This window comes from Artemia franciscana, unplaced genomic scaffold (genome assembly GCF_032884065.1).
Source record: "Artemia franciscana unplaced genomic scaffold, ASM3288406v1 Scaffold_209, whole genome shotgun sequence".
Classification (NCBI taxonomy): domain Eukaryota; kingdom Metazoa; phylum Arthropoda; class Branchiopoda; order Anostraca; family Artemiidae; genus Artemia; species Artemia franciscana.
The window spans coordinates 142,099-159,931 of record NW_027063105.1 but is presented as its reverse complement, the minus strand read 5'-3'; the positions used below and the strand labels follow the sequence as shown (position 1 = coordinate 159,931).

The 17,833-nt window shown below is 34.1% G+C and overlaps 1 long non-coding RNA gene across 1 annotated transcript; it reads left to right on the top strand.

Annotated features, from left to right (window-relative positions):
• Positions 1-352: 352 nt before the first annotated feature.
• Positions 353-12,405, top strand: LOC136042812 (uncharacterized). The gene is made up of 3 exons (XR_010621442.1): positions 353-1,330; positions 5,737-8,377; positions 11,150-12,405. It is a non-coding gene; the product is annotated as an uncharacterized LOC136042812 (long non-coding RNA).
• Positions 12,406-17,833: the final 5,428 nt, after the last annotated feature.

Sequence of the window (17,833 nt, the reverse complement as noted above, 5' to 3'; positions counted from 1 at the left end):
ATATATATATATATATATATATATATATATATATCTATAGACAATGGGACAGCAAAGAATGTTGTATAAGTTTTACGTAGTTAAAACCATATATATATATATATATATATATATATATATATATATATATATATATATATATATATATATATATATATATATATATCTATATTCACAGGTGGGACATAGGGACACAACTACAATGGCGCGTAACTATTATGGCGCGTAACGACTTACGCGCGCGGGGGGGCTTGGGGGGGCGCGAAGCGCCCCCACCAACTAGGTGTTGGGGTGGCGCGAAGCACCACCCCAACAGCTAGTATATATATATATATCCCAAGGTGGCTTCACCTCCCATTTTGGCTTATCAGTCGCTCCACGTATGCCTTAGAGGAAGGAAAAAAAATTGCAACTGTTATAAATGATGATTCGTTGGAATAAGAAAAAAAATTTCAGTTGCTGGGTCTTTTTACAGAGACAATTAGCAAGCTGGTTGTACAGCCTAGCTGTGGCAGAGATTCAACTCTGGGCCCAGAATTGCAAAGCAGAGGATCAATCCATTGTGCTGCATCAAGGGTTACAACAAAGGGCATAGGAAAGATGTTTGAAATTGTCAAAATTGAACAAAAAATAAATATGTGGTTAGAACACAAGTGAAAGGGGGAATCAGAACGAGTCACTAACAAAAATATAGAAACAAGACGTTTGCGTCTAGAAGACTTGCAACAACAAGGACTTGCAAAAATTCTTCAGTTTGTGCTCAGTTTTCAGCACGGTTTTATTTTATTTTCCATCCATAAAAAGACATGCATAGTTAGACAACTAATTGTTCCTACAGTCTACTTCCCGCTTCGTAATTACTTCAAAGTCTGTATTTGATACTAATTGACTAGTGTACTAGATTTGAAATATTTTGCCCGTGAGCATAGGAGTTGACAAATAGTATTGATAGTTTTCACTCCTTCCGATAATTTTGAAAACCAAAGTGATTTAGATTTTTTGCAAATTAATTCTGACCATTTTATATTTCAGGACCGTCCTACTTCCTCAAGACGCGATTTGGATTTTTAGAGCTATGTGGATTATCCCTCGTATCCTGTTTCCATTCTATTGCATCTCTCCAATTCAGCCGCCCCCACCAACAGTGTCATTTTATATACTGTGGATTATGTAATTGTAATGGGACACCGCATCAGCTAATATTAGCCATGGGGGCGACTAACCAGTTAATCGTTCTTTGGAAGGCCTTTTTTTTGCAAAAAGAATCATAAACAGTTATACCATCATTCCGTGCATACTTGCCATTGCTATCGATTCTTTCATCCCAAGGGTAAGTAACCTTCCATTTTTCCTTCTGTTTATTTTTTTTAATATCTGGTATGCATGGTATAATTATTGAATTTTAGGAAATGATATTGGTAGCTTACATTGAAAAAGTTAAAAAGTATTAAAGCGAATTCTAGTTCTTGTTATAGAAGACGAAAATATTATGGGCTGGATAAACCTTACGGGAAGTATATTTACGTATGGCTCAATTACTGTGAATAGTAACTGCGTGGTCAGTTTGCTCCTTGGTCAGTAACTGCTTGGTCAACTATCTTCTGGTTAGTTTATCTGGGGTACAAGGCTTAAAACTATTCTAAAGAGGCTTATCCACCTTTTTCTTGATATGAACTGAAAGATCAATCGTTAGTGTTTGTACCATAGCCGATAATAGTGAATATAAAATTGGTTCCTGTTTGTGCAAGCTGAATTAGTCGAAAAAATTATGTAGGTGCTGTTTGGTGTTACCTCCGACAACTGTATGGTTGGAGTCCAATTTATATTTTAAACATAATTTTAATATGAAGTGAAAGTATAAAATCCATTAAATTTTAGTTATGGATGTAAATCTACTCAAGGTAATAAGGCTAATAGATATTAAAAATAGGAAAAATTGGCCTTTTCGAGCCTTTTTTGCTGGCACATATCTGCCATGTTTTTTTGCAGTTCCACAACGCCTGGGGCTCGTGGTTTGTTCCATCTGTTGTAGAGGATTTCTGAAAATAAAGGCCCCTAGTATGAAATATGGCTTTATTCTGCTAACAGAAAATAGGACTTCGACTTTCTGAATTCTGCCTAATAGAATGATGCCAAACAATTCAATGAAACTGTCTGAGTCCAATGCATTTGATAAAATAGTACTTTTCAAATTCCATTGAGCCATTGCGACGCACACCCACAAAAACAAAAGAAAAAATGCAAGTTCAAAGCACAATTTTTCAACATTTTCGCCTTTCAAACCCCTTCGTTTGTTATCATAAATTTTCCAAACCATTCTAAAATCTCTTTTCCTTCGGTCAAAAGAGGGTAGACAGCAGAGATGCTCCCAAGTAGGTTGTGTTGTCTTTGAAACGAATGCTGTTACTTCACCATCACTCTAAAGGAAGCTTTTTTTCCTGTCAATGAAATCCTCACTCAGGTACCTTTCAAGTTCCTCATTAATATTATCTGCTGACTCTTCTTCATCCCTTGTCGAAGTTGCAAGTCTGTTATCAAACATGTTGTCAATCCAACCTGCTGTTCCTCCTCTCCTTTTTTTGGATACAGGGATGCAACTAGTATTTTAAGTATGGAGAAGGAATTCAAAGAATGTGTCCAAAAAATTGTCCAACAAATGCTGACAAATTTCTACTCACAAGCTAGATTTCCAATGTAAATAGTTACAATTTCGAAGGTACTGGCACCGCACACCGAACTTCCCCCCTCCTCACCTAGTGAAATCCCCTCCCTTAACTATGCCTTTAACTGGATAGAACGGTTTTAATCGAATGATTCATGGATCTCTTACCCACGCAAGTGAACATTCATTAAACCAAAACGTATGATCTAGTATTTTATTTAGTTTTTTTTATAGAAATTGTTGGTTTGTGAGCTCAGAATTTATTTTGAATATTGATGCACCAATTGTGATTTGACAAGTAGGTATGTATTGACAACAAATATGCTTGAACTTCATTTGAATCACCTCTGCTGATCTCTCCACCGTGGTCAGACTTAGCTGGTGGCTTCATTTCTAAGGACTGGACAAGGAAAAATTACCATAAAATGTCTCGTACCATTTTCTTGATAAGTTGCGCATGAAAAAAAAATAATCAGCCTGTTTTTTTTTTTTTTTTGTGGATATTCGATTATGACACTGACTTTTCTTAAAATCTTTTAAAATTCCAAATTTTCTTAAAATCTGTTTGCTGAAATAAATCGTAATTTTTGTTTTGGCATAACCTCAAGCTTCTGACCTATAATGAAGACTTGCAACTTCTTTTATCTGAAGGAGACGTCTCTGAATTTTCACATCAACTAACTGACCTAAATTACTTCTCAAAAGGATATTTATTTGCCTATTACCCTTTCAATTACAATCTTCCACATGCTTAGACATCCCTATTAGCGTGCAGACTTGATGCCCAAATAAACAAGCTATTCTTTAACCTCTAACATTTGTCCTTCAAAATTAGCTGCAGTCCCAGATTAAACCTCTCATGTACTCCGAAATGAGATTTTCCTCCTCCTCCTTAATACGTTGCTCTTTGCGCTAAATTTTAACTTTTTTTTACAACTTCTGAAACACAATGGCAGTTTAGCTAGAATAAAAAGCTTTTCCCAAAAATATTAAAAAGTTTACCGTGAAGATTGCAAGGTGAGGAGGATCGGGGGGGGGCTCTTCATATACGGAATAATTTTGTTCGTTTTGAGTTTAGATGTTGGTTCTTATTTTCAGTCAGAAAACTTTTTTGTGTTTATTATTCAATTGGAACAAGGATCTACTGCGTCTTGGGGCACATCTCAAAAAATGGATATGGCTTCTTAGACGTGTAGTTTCTATTAATATTTAATTTTAATTATCTATTTACTACAATTCAGATATTGACAAGGAGGATTATGTTAAAGGATATATTTAAAGCATAAAAAATTACAGTTTAGCTTTTTCAATTTTGGGACTTTTAAGTTCACCACCTCAAAATCTTTTTTTTAACTAGTTTTTCAGGGTAGCAGAAAAAATCCTTTTAATTTATAGCACGTTTAGGCATAAGAATATTTGAAGTTTTTCCTGACTTTCTTTACTCCATTATGTTATTCATGATAGACCTGTCCTGCAAATGATAAAGAGAAGAAAAATGCAAAAGAGCCTGCCAATTAGATCTATTCTTAGAGCATGATGTCATATCTCAGAGCAGTTAGTTATTAGGATCAATGTAAGGACAATACTTTGAAACTTTGGTGCCTCATAAGAAACGAAAATAAAACAGAAGCTCATGAGCATTATCTTTCTAATTGCTGTTTCCTGTATTAATGTTCAAATACTGATTTTTATTTGTTTAATAACTGATACATGTAATTTACATCCAATAACATAATTTATTTTTTTATTTTTTGAATCGTACGATTTTTATTCTCCCACCTTATTTTAGATAACATATCCTCCCATTTGATGTTTTAAAATTGAGCTTTTATTCAGAAGATCTTTGACTGGAAATTCTTTTCAAGTTTTATTTTGCTGATTTTGTGCATTAACACAAAATCAACAAAAATTATTTTCTAAATAAAATAAATCCAATTTACAAACAGTTTGGGGGGAGTCTATGTTATTGTCGAAGGCATTTTATATTTGGCCTTTCAACTATGTTGAACAAAAATTGCTATCTTCAGATCTTTACCAGGTTACTTTGGGGGATAAGGTGTTTGGGAGGGGAGGTATCTACCCTCCAATCTTTTTGTAACTTTAAAAAGACACTAGAAGTTTTAATTTCAGTTTGAAAGAGTCCTCCTCTGATATTCGAAGACCATTGGTTCGACACGATTACACATGGGGAAAAAACAAAAAACACGCATCTACGATCTTTCATCCTGCAAAAAATAAACAAACTTGATATTCTGCAGAGGAGAGCTGGAAATCACTGGCAGTAGCCTTCTCTGATACGTTGAATTAATGGTATTATTTTATTAAAATCGCTTTATTTTTTGGGGTTGTTTCCCCATTTTTCAAAAATCATGCCACTTTCCTTAGATTCTTAGTTTTTGATGCGTATACCAGTGTCAAAATACCAGTTTTTAGAGTTACATCCCAGTTCTAGTACCATTTTACATCCCAGTTCTAGTACCAGCGTTGCTTCAAAAGCATTGTTTCAATAAGTCCTTCGATACTTCGAAATGTCGGAGATTCTTTAGAAATTTGATAGACCGTGCAGCCGTAAGTGTTTTCAATCTGATAAAATATTGTTCCTTCCATTAAGGGTTACAGCAAAGGGCATAGAAAAGGTGTTTGAAATTGTGAAAATTGAACAAAAAAGAAATATGTGGTTAGAAGATAAGTGACAGCGGGAATCAAAAGGAGTCACTAACGAAAATGAAGAAAAAAGACGTTTACGTCTAGAAAACTTGCAACAAGGATAGATACGAATTAAAAACGAAAGTTCAATTAACGATATATGTGCTGCAGCCATGATAATGTTAAACTCGCTGATGTAGACATGCATAGTTGGACAACTAATTATTCCTACAGTCTACTTCCCGCTTCGGAAGTACTTCAAAGTCAGTATTTAATACTAATTGAATAGCGTACTAATCTTGAAATATTTTTTTCCGTGAGCATAGGAGTTGACAAATAGTATTGAAGTTTTAACTCCTTCCAATAATTTTGAAAACAAAAGTGATTTAGATTTTTTGCAAATTTATTCTGAGCATTTTATATTTCAGGACCGTCCTACTTCCTTTTGACGAGATTCGGGATTTTAGAATTATGTGCCTTATCCGTGGTCTCCTGTTTACATTCAATAGCATCTGTCCAATTCAGCCACTCCAACCAGCAGTGTCATCTAATATAGTGCAGATGCTGTAATTGTAAACATCACATGAACTAATATTTATAAATTATTAATATCCGCGGTCTCCTATTTACATTCAATAGCATCTGTCAAATTCAGCCGCCCCCACCAGCAGTGTCATCTAATATACTGCAGATGCTGTAATTGTAATGGAACATCACATGAACTAATATTAGCCATGGGGGCGGCTAACTAATTAATTGCTGTATGGAAAGCTTTTTTCTTCACAAACAGATTCATAAACAGTTACACCGTTATCCCATGCCTTCTTGCTTTATTTATTGATTCTTTCATCTCAAGGGTAAGTAACCATCAATATTTCCTTCTGTTTGTTTTTTTATATCTGGTATGCATGGTATATATATTGGATTTAAGGAAATTATATTGGTAGCTTATATTGAAAAAGTTAAAAAGTACTAAAGAATTATACTTCTTGTTTTAAAAGACGAAAATATGATGGGCTGGATGAACCTTATGGGAATTATATTTACGTATGGCTCAATTACTGTGAATAGTAACTGCTTGGTTAGCGTTTGCATATGACGTCCATATACGCATATAAGGCTTCGTATATACACAGACAATGCGACAGCGAAGAATGATGTATACTCACAAGTTTTACGTAGTTAAAAACATATATATATCGATCTATATCCCAAGGTGGCTTCACCTCCCATTTTGGCTTATCAATCGCTCCACGTATGCCGTAGAGGAAGGAAAAAAATTGCAACTGTTATAAATGATGATTCGTTGGTATAAGCAAAATTTTTTGAAGCATTTGAACTAACAAACGTGATTAGACGGAAAGCAAGACACAAGCACCGTAAATTTGCGATGGGTGAAAACTAACAACCTGGACCACCAAATGAGACTTGACATATTCGAGCGCCAAAGGATAAAAAAGGATATACATCCTATAGACCATTTCTGTTGAATAGGGTGTCAAATCGATGTTTCAGTTGCTGGGTCTTTTTTACAGGGACAATTAGCAAGCTGGTTGTACAACCTTGCTGTGGCGGAGATTCTACCCTGGGCCCAGAATTGCCAAGCAGAGGATCAATGCATTGTGCTGCATCAAGGGTTACAGCAAAGGGCATAGAATACTGTAAGACAATAGTTTGTGTGTTTCTATATTTTTATTTTAAATTTTTTCTTTGGCAAGTATGTTAGATTTCATGTTATGTCGATTTCATGTTTTAATTTATAAACAAACCCTTTTCTCTTTTTCACCTTATTCTAATAATATCAATTCTGTTTTATTTCTATTTCAGGTGCTTCGTCTAAACTGATATTGACAGTTTTCAGTTCTAGGTTCGGAAAATCTTACTAATCACTTTTCACGTTTGCAGTTTTTCAGTAATTTTTTTAGGGTTTTTAGGTTACAAATATTTTGAAAAAGCAGACTGTGCCTCTAAGTCGACAAGGAATTAGACAAAAATTGCAATGGTATCACAAGAACAGAGAAGGAAACATATGAAAGCCAAGCTAAACAGGTTGCTGGCACAAGGGGAAGTTATATGCGGGTTAAAAGAATGAAAACAGTAAAGATGCACACCATGAAATTTCACCATAATAGCTAGTGGTATAATATCGTTCCTATAAGTCAGGGTGATTCCTATAAGTCGGGGTGGTATTGAGCTATAAGTAATGACCAGATCGGCCCAAGAGTAACCGAAACCGAAGGAATAACCAGTGTCATAGCAATAGATGCATCAAAAATCACATGTTTTATGTTTTTTTCAATAAATGAAATTCTAATTTTAAAGTTCTCCTTCAAAATCTACGCACACGTAATGTTTTCTCAAAAAATATTTTTCAAATAGAAAAAAATCATGATTTACATATATATATGATCTTCAATTCGTATTTTGAAAATATTACAAGTGAAATTCATTCCTGGAGGCTCCTTGAGGTGGGACATGGATGACCATAAGTTCCCTAAATGAGTCCATTCGAATTAAAAAAAACGGAATGTTTATATAACAATATGTAACGGCTGGCTACATAGGAAACTTCGTTGCTTGGGACGTTCATTACTGGATCTTGTTGCTAGGGGCTGTCAGGAATATGCAAATTATATCCCCGCTAAAACACGCAAATGATGTAATCTGGCAATCTATCAAGCTGACAATATAGGCAATTTGGTTGCTAAGAAAGGTCATGATCGGATTAATTGCTATATTAAATGACTATGAAAATTATGTCCTCATGGGCCCATATGCCCCATACTACTATTTTCACCTTATCTATCTCTCCTTAAGCTTCTTTTCGGGCCAATTTTCTTTCAGGTGCTTCGTTTCTGTTATTTTTTGGGGGAGATAGAGAGCAATTATAATAAGTGCATCAATTGTTATTATAAGAATATTTATTTTATAATGAGCCTTATTATGTTTCAGGTTCTTACAGCAGCTTGGCTTTTGTCCATAAGAAATTATCAGAAGAGGTAATCAGATTTGTCTCGCTGCAAGCCGTCACATGGCAGATTTCTGCATGCGAAACTTTCACAAAAAGTAGTAAGTTTTTATCCTTAAGTTCTGCATGATGATGGTTGTATTGATTGGGTTTCCAGAACCCAAAGCCATTTCGATGGGTAGCTTTTTCTTTCAAATAGGGAAAAAGCTTCTGGATAAAATAGGGAAGAGAAGATGCACTGATTATAAGACTTACTTCACCGATTTGGTTGAAAGCTGGTTAAGCTATTATTGTTTTTTCCTTAATACATAGCCATAGTGATGTGACTAGGCTATTAGAATGCACTGTTTTAGCCCTCCTGTAAACAACTGAAGGTCTAATTATACTCCAGTTGATAAAATTTGTCAGAATTAAATTTATGACTATTAAATCAATAGCACAGCACGCCATTTTCAGATAGTTATGGTTTTTGAGAAAAATTTGTTGGAGTAAATAATTAATACTCTTATATGAAAATTATTTTTAGTTTAATGATTTAAATGTAACAGATCTAATGCTTGCCCTTAGTTTATTTTTTTTAATCATTTTTTGTATATGCATATTTTTTTATTTTTTAAGAACAGAACAAGTTTAGGGGGGAGGGGTCAAAACTTATAACCCTCCCTTGAATGCAGCCTTATATGCATTAACAAAGATTTATAAACAAACACTTAAACTATGAATAAAAACTGTAATAATGCAAACTATGAATATAAATATATACTATAAAACATTTTATCCTATCTCGGTGTTGTACAAATACGTCCGCAACATAGAGATTTGTGTTTGGAATCAGGTTTCCAGATATTCCGATACCCAATATAAAGATATATTAGAATCTTTTTCTTTTAGCAGTAATTGAATGGACTTCCACGACTAATGATTTTTTTTTAATTTATTAATAACAAATACGGTAACCTTTGTCGCTTATTCATATTCCTTTTTTCTCTCAACTGTATGTTTTTGTTGAGTTTACTTGAAATAACCAACCCCAGCCCCCCTTCCCCACCTTACTGTTGACCAATGCTCATTATACCCTAGTCACTGAAATTTACTCAGGGATATGTTATTGAAAGTTCAATTTATTCACAGCTTCTTGTTCTAACAGTCAAGCCTCTATAATAAGTGCTTTTATTCCTTCTTACTCCCTTAATTGAATATTAAAACTGGTGAAAAAATTCTATATATTTTTTCTAACTAACCTAAAGTTCCCCTTCAAATTAATAAAAACTACACTGAAAACTTTGCTATCTACATCTAATAGGTTTTGACTACCTAATACCGACCAAATAAGCTATAAAATATAGGTTTCGACTGTTCAATGCGGCAATTTGTGTTTTTGTAATCGGCAGCTGAAACGTTTATTTGACGCCCCTTCCGCCATTAATTGCTCAGGAGGATCTTCATCCCTATTTTGGTTTGTGCTGCATGAAAATTCTTCAGTTTTCTTGATCTGAGAATTATTCCCGTTTTCAAACAGTATTAGGGGGCAGGGTAAAGAAAAACCTACTCAAGAGCAATTTTAGTTAATCTTCTTCCTTTTAGTAGACTTTTTCTGTGTTTTTTTCTTGTAGACTGTTTCTTTCCCTAAATGACATGAATTCCTTAAAAAGACCCCCCCCTCCCTTCCAAAAATATACAACTTCTTTAGTAACGAAATTTTAAATTTAATTTGCTTATACTTGCAACTGCGCCTTTTTACTTTATTTTAATGAAAAATAAAATTTTAAAACAACAAAATTACAAAATGACCATAATCGTTAGTTAATGTATTTGAAATTCTACGCCCCTAGCATTTGTGTTCAGAGAGGTATAGTTTCAGAAAAGGAAAGATTTGTGTTTTTATGACACTTGGTATTTACCAAGTGACATACAGCGATTGCAAATTCTGTCGGTCCTAGTTTTGCTAGTTGGGCATTTCCAGATAAGCTAGGACGATAAAATTTGGCAGCTGTATTAAGGACCAGACCAGATTAATTATTAATAGTCGTTTCCCCGATTCAACCATCTGGGGGGGGAGTGGAGGGATGGTTAATCCAGAAAAATTAGAAAAAATGAGATATTTTTAACTTACGAGGGTGATAGGATCGTAATAAAATTTGACATTAAGAAGGATATTGGGCCTCAGAGCTCTTATTTTAAATCTTGACTGGATCCGGTGATATTGGGGAGAGGATGGGCAAACCTAAAATCTTGGAAAACGCTCAGAGCGGAGGGATTGGGATGAAACTTGGTTGGAAAAATAACCACAAGTCCTAGATACGTGATTGACAAAACCGGAACAGATCCGCTCTCTTTGGGGGATATGGAAGTAGGGTTAATTTTAAAAAGAATAGAAAAAAATTAGGTATTTTTAACCTACAAAGGAGTTATTGGATATTAATAAAATTTCATATTTAGAAGGACCTCGCAACTCAGATCTCTTATTTCAAATCTCGACCGGATCCAGTGTCGTTGGGGGGGGATGTTGGAGGGGGGACCGGATATCTTAAAAGAGGCTTAGAATGGTATGATCAGGATGAAACTTGGTGGGACACCAACATACCCGCTGGTATTTTCTTGGAATGAAACTTTAAAAAAAGGTGTTAGCAATTCCAATATAGTAAATCGGGGTAGGGATCGCCTATTATCAAAATACGATCCAAAGTAACTAATACGCGAGTGGACTTGCAAATACGTTTTGGCTTTTTCTCCAATTGACAGTGGATTGATGGCAGCTAAATTTTAATTCAAAATCTCGGCAAAAGAATTTATTTTGTCTGAACTTACAAAAAACTTTCTGTGCAACTTCCATAGTTAGTAAATCTATTAAAATAATCTCTTTTTTTGTCTAGATCTGAAGTTAATCCTAGTACCCAGCAACCCAGTGATCGCAGACGGACAAGAAAGAACAATCAGAGACGAACAAGACAGAAGAATCAAAGACCAAAGAGTCAAGACAGAATCAGCAGGACAAAGTCAAAATCAAGACCAGTCAGAACAAGACAATATCAGAACAAGACAAAGTCAAGACGAAGAATCAAGACAGAAGAAAAAAAGAGTCAAAGAGTCACAAATAAGAAGAAGACGTAGAAATGAGAAAAACAAGGATGTTCTTAGATTTAAGCAGCATGAGAAAGCAACAGATCTAAATAAACGTTGAGTTTTAAAACGATATAGCACTGACGAGGACTAAACGCTATTGAAAAAATACATGGGAATTATCCCCAAAACATTTGGTAGTTTTTTTTAGTTTATAAACTATGTCTGTATTTTCATTTGCACTCTTTGCAAGAATCCTTATAATCTATTTCACTTTTTTTATTCCAGGGATGGAGAAGGTGCTATTTCGGAGGCAAAGAGCCTTATGAGTTCTCTAGGAATTCCCGATGAAGAAATTAAAGATGCTCATCCTCTAAATTTTTTTTAATGGAAGATTCCACTTCGAAAAAAAGAATATAAAATTAGTATCATTTTTGTTAACGAAAACTTGGAATCATTTACGCAGAAAAACAAGCTAGAAACAATTATTCAAGAATTGAGTTCCGAAGGTTTCAAGAGGACAAAGTTTATCTTTAAAACTATTATGAAACATTTCAGTGACAAGGAATTACGAGGTAATCTCAAGATCCATGACCTTATAGAAGCAATTAGTAGAGCAACAACCAGAGCAACTATTGTTTATACCAATGGAGATCAGTTGCTTAGTGGAATAGCACAGCACTTTAAAGAACATACTCCACAAATAATGCCGGAAGGTGGTTAAAAAAAATGTATAGAATGGACGAAATTTTTAAAGAATTCTTGACAAAAAGTGTTGACAAGTATATTCCTTTTTGAGTGAATTCAAGTGTAGTTTAGTTTTTTTGTTTTTTTTAATACAGTGGTTGTTAACCTTTTCCTTTAATTTTTGCTTGTCTACGTTTGCACAACTTATAAAAAATAAAGTGGGAGGATTTAGTGTCTAACTAGATTTGATTTCCTCTCTAGTCTTCTTTGCACAAATTTTATTCGTCTATTTCCAACCCAGACGAAGTTAGGGCTTGTCTTACTGATACACTTTACAATAATAAAAAAATGCTAATCCTCCCGCCTACATAAAACCAGATAATTTGCGGGACCTAAGAATTCTACCCAATCTCCGCAAAGGTCCGTCCATTATTATAACTAAAGCAAATAAAAGCAATTCTTTGGTTGTCGTGGATACGAAAGAATACAACACAAAAATTTATGCCCATCAAAATGAAAAAACTACATAAAAACTATAACCCACGATCATACTGATCAGTTTTGATCAAATTAAAAAAGAATGAAAAGATCTAAAACAAAATGGTAAAATTACTCCACAATTATATAATAAATTTTCTCCCCGAGGCAGCTTTTGTCCAAAATTTTATGGTCTACCAAAATTACATAAGCAAGGCATTCCTTTAAGGCCAATTGTAGCTTGTATGAAAGCCCCCACCTCTAACATTGGAAAATGGTTGTGTACAGCCTTCAAACCTTCGCTTTTTTTCTAAAAAATCTTATATGCGTAATTCAGTTGATTTAGTTGACAAGCTCAAAAAAGTAAATATTTCAGAAAATACAGTTATCTGTAGCTTCGACATTGTGTCTATGTATACAACTATTAATGTAGCAGAATCCGAGAAATTATTAGAAAATAGAATAAATGAAAATTATGACTTAATAGAAGCTTCTGCAACAGGATTAGATTGTGACGTTTTAATGACCTTGGTTAAACTTTGTAACAAATATTCAATGTATTTTCAGTTCCGTAATTCTTTCTACCAACAAATAAATGGCTTATCCATGGGTGCGCCTATCTCCGGGTTACTGGCGAATATTTATGTAGAGCATATTAAATTCATATTTGTTGACACACATGTTTTGGGGACGTTACATGGATGACGTAATTTCACTTTGGAACAATGGGGGAAATGAACTTAGGGTTTGTTTTAGATCACCTTAATACATATGATTGGAATTTACAGTTTATGTTAGAAATCGAAATTGTAAATAAATCTCATTCCTAGATGTTCTTATTATTTGTAACTTAGATGAACTCAATTTTACTATTTACAGAAAACCAACCCAAAAACGTTAGATATCTACATTTTGAATCAAACCATCCCCCACAAGTTAAAAGACTGGTCGTAATATCTCTCGTCGATCGTGCCCTAAACATCTGTTCTGATTCCTACATCACAGCTGAACTAGACTTTATCAGAGACATACTTTTTGGAAATGGGTATCCTCTTTTATTTATTAATAATACAATTAAACGTAGAGTGAAAAGACACTCCCATAAAGTCAACGATAATTTACCATGTGAGAATCCCGATAAACCCCAAAACATAATTTACCTCTCATATATCCAAAAAATCACTAGAAATTTTAAAAAAGTATGCACACAAAATAATCTGTATGTTGTATTTACCAATAATTTGAAAATCATTAATTTCCTAAATTCTAGTAAAGATAAGACTCCAGTTACTCGCCAAAGAGGTGTCTAGCAAATACCTTGCAGCTGTGGCAAATTCTATATAGGGAGAACCCACCAGAATTTCGAGAGACGCCTACAACAACATAAAGATGATATCACCAAAGCTCTGAATTCTAACACTACTTCTGTTTCTTTCGATTCTGCTTTAAGCAGCCATGTTTTCGAAAATCCTAGCCACAAAATACTTTTTGAAGAATCCGCCATTATTAGCACTGATCTAGGCATAAAGCAAGTAGTTCGAGAAGCAATTGAAATCCAACAGATGAATAATAATATTTCCTTAAATAGGGATTTAGGAGAATATTCACTGAATGCTCTATACACAAATTTAATTAAAAATGACTACGAAATATTATAGAAAACCAATAGATATTAACACAGAACCTGTCACAAATAGACCTATAAGATCAGCAGCGAAAAAAGCTAGGTTGGCATTAAAAACGTGTTTTTAATTCATTTTCTTTCATTTCAATGAACTGCCTCGTTTCATAACAATTTATTTATCAGTCCTGGTTGAACTGGTAAGGATGCTGGGACTGTTTTGAAAAACTGTTCATTTTAGTTTTATTGATTTTATCCTCTTGTAAGTTGTTTTTTCTTATTTGTATTGCTGAGGACGACCCTTGGATATAGGGCCAAATATTCATTCTAATTTGTTTCCCACTGTCTTAAAAAATTTCCTATTGTTCTTCTTGTTTTTGGTGTTTGTGATGGAAAGGCAGTGTGGTCTTCGTCGTTATCTATGTCACTTGATTACCTCCAGTCTGAACATCCAAACGCCGGGATCCTACTTACCGGTGACGGAAATGAACTAGGTTAGGTTAGGTCGTCTTAGTCGGGAAGCGATTCAAGATCATATCCGCAAGCATTGTTTTCGATTTGAAAAATGTTTTAATTAAATTAGAAACTAATAAATGGAGAAGCTTTTAAACGAAACGACAATAGAACTTAAATATAATAGAATTATTAGGAAAGAAGATTTACATATTGGGATGGAATACACGCTTATAGGAATCAAATGGGTTGCAGCTAAACATGGAAAGACAATCACTATCATTATTGATTTTAAAGGTGAAATTGTTGATCTATTTGCACCTAAGCGTTTTGATTCTAAAGCAGATGATCTTGAAAAGAAATTAAAAAAATTAGACAAAGGTATGGTTTTCAAGGTTATTGAAAGAAAAAAAAGATAGTATAAGTTATTTATGTATTAATGTTGAACTTTCGACGAAATATTAAAGCATAATAAATTATTACATTTTATCAGTAGTATAGAAAGAATAGAATATAATCAAACTGATAAACACATAAACACACACAAGTTTGAACATGGCCCTTTACAATTCTTTAAAAATAAATCGTAAGAATTTTTCAACTAAATCTTATTAACAACCCCAATTAAAATATATATATATATCATAGGTAGCGCAATAGCGCTGCCTAAGTAAAGCGCGAAGTTTGCATAAGGTATTTTTTTCACAAAGGTACTTTTTCTACTCAATTTTGCAAGTGGAGATATTCTGGGGCCATTGTTAGGGAAATTTTTGAGTGTGTTTGGTTTCCTTGGAAATTCTTCAATCACCAGAATCTTATCAATTAATCATCAGAGCATGTGATGGACTAATACAAAAATGATGAAGCTTATCACCAGAGCAGTATCAAGTTAGCATCCGAAAGTGTGAAGGATAATTGCAGAAAAGAAGAGACTTATCGCCTGAAGACTATCAAGTTAGCATTACAACATGTGAAGGATAAATATAAAAATGACGACTTATTGCCTGAAGGCCATCAAGTCTATATCAATCCAGAGAAATATCATCTATAGAGATAATGAAGAGTGTCGTCAAAATTACATCAGATAAGTCTCTTGGAAACCAAGAACCAAACAGGAGAGATGATTTGCATCAAAGGAATCACATTGAAAAAGTAACTATTTACAATTTATTGAAAACACAAAGAGGGACTGACTTTTCTAGTAAGCAACAGAGGAGGGAAACATTAAAAATAGTCATCAAATTCTATAAGAATTTTTACAGAAGCCGCAGGTCGACGAAAAAAAAATGGCGAAACATTATCACAAAACTCAACTCTGCCTAAGCTTGCAATGAGATATACATAAAAGAAAGTGAAAAGTTATCCTTCAAAAATGATAAAGAAAAGTCAGAACCGAGCACAAACCAGCGCCAAGTCTTTTGATATGTCCTGCTTCATAAGCCAGTCCACGCACAATTCATCTCTGGCTAATAACATGCAATCTAGTTTATTTGTAAGAAATTACAGACAAAGGTGGGCATATAGGTCCAGGACTGTAGCAAATATTAAGTCACATTTAGAAAATTTAAATACTAACTTTGAAATGTGCAAAAAAAAAAGAAAGAACGTGTTCAACCATTGAAATTAAGCTACTGCTAGCAATGGCTAACGTAGACATTAACATAGCTTCGAACTCTTTAGTAAAGCTAAATGCAAACATCCAAAAGCAGTTTTCTAAAATCTTGTAGAATCTACCAAAAGCAGATTTTTTCTCTGATATTGAAGAATTTACCCTTGCAATGGGAAATGCCATTGAACATTTTGTGCATAATGAAGCTTATCATCTCGAGTAAGTGTATAAAATCTTTGATGTCAACCATTGTTTGAGGAGTGGTCACACTGGTGACCTTTACGCTGCAATTCCAACTGATGAGGAAGGAAGAGGAAATTTGTTTTACTATAGTAATAACAAAGCTGTAGAAGTTGGTAATAGACGCTTGTGCGAGACAACAACACAAAAGCAGCAAGATAATGACACTGAGAATAGCTTTCCAAATTTTGTACCTCCTTTTCACAAAAGGTTAGTTGAAGGATTTAAAAACACAATCTTCTACCAAATTTGATGATGAAGACTAAAATACTAACAAATTAAAATTCTCATCGATATTTATAAAAGATATATGATAAAGGATTTGAATAAAAAAAAATTAGAGAGGGACCATCGAAATACATTCTACTGTCAAAAGTTAGTTGGCAGAGAAATATCCCCAAATTAAATTGAAATGCCATCGAGATCTCTGCAAATATGAGCCAATTGACATTGAAATGAGTCTTATTCTCTTTTGGACAGTTTCCGAGATGAGCAAAGAAGATACATTAATGAAGATTCACTGGAATTGTATTTGGATAAATCCAATTGCTGCGCAAACCAGTCAATTAAACTGGACAAAATGGGACATTCACTTTATTGTCACCCATGTAAAGGAAATTACAGCTTTGTTCGTGCTCTGCGAGCACAAGCACCACAATTTCCTCTTCTAGCAAACTTTGTTAAAGGCTTGTAAAAGGCTGTAGAAAGATACAGACTCATAATTGATGTGAAAACAATTAGGAGCAAAAATAGTGTTGCACAATAATGATCCGTTGTAGAAGCTGCAATTCCAAAACTGAAGATGAAAAACTTTACAAGCTTTTTGGAGCCTCTGCGTCCTCAGATATCTACAGAAGAATCAGAAATTATGAATATCTTTGGGAAAAAGCAAATAAAAGTAACTGAGATAGGAGACGAATACCTATCAGTTCCTTATGATTTCTGCGAGCAGTTAAAACTGCCAGATCAGGAAAAACTTATGAAACTCCAGTTCGCACTAAGAATTTGAATCAATTTGAACTGTTAATGATAAGATGTGTCACACCATATCAAACAGTTGCTAGACTTGGACAAGTCCTGGGATCATAAAGACTAGCAAACGAATTGACAGAGGCTCTTAAAGGAAGAATTGTACATCTACCTGTAGATGACCAAGCAAATGTAGATGTAAAACCAGAAAAATTGCTAAACATTGACAGTTTTGTCATACTTGTCAATGGACAAACAACCTATAACAAGAATGTTTGGGCAGCACTTATTGATTTAAGCAAAATACACAAAGCACGATTTTGGTTGAAAGCAAACAATATTGTGCATAGGAATATTAAAGCATACACACTAGAAGAGTTGAGAGACTATTGAGTCACATTAGAAAAAGAAAAGGGACAAGAGCAAACTTATGAAGCACCA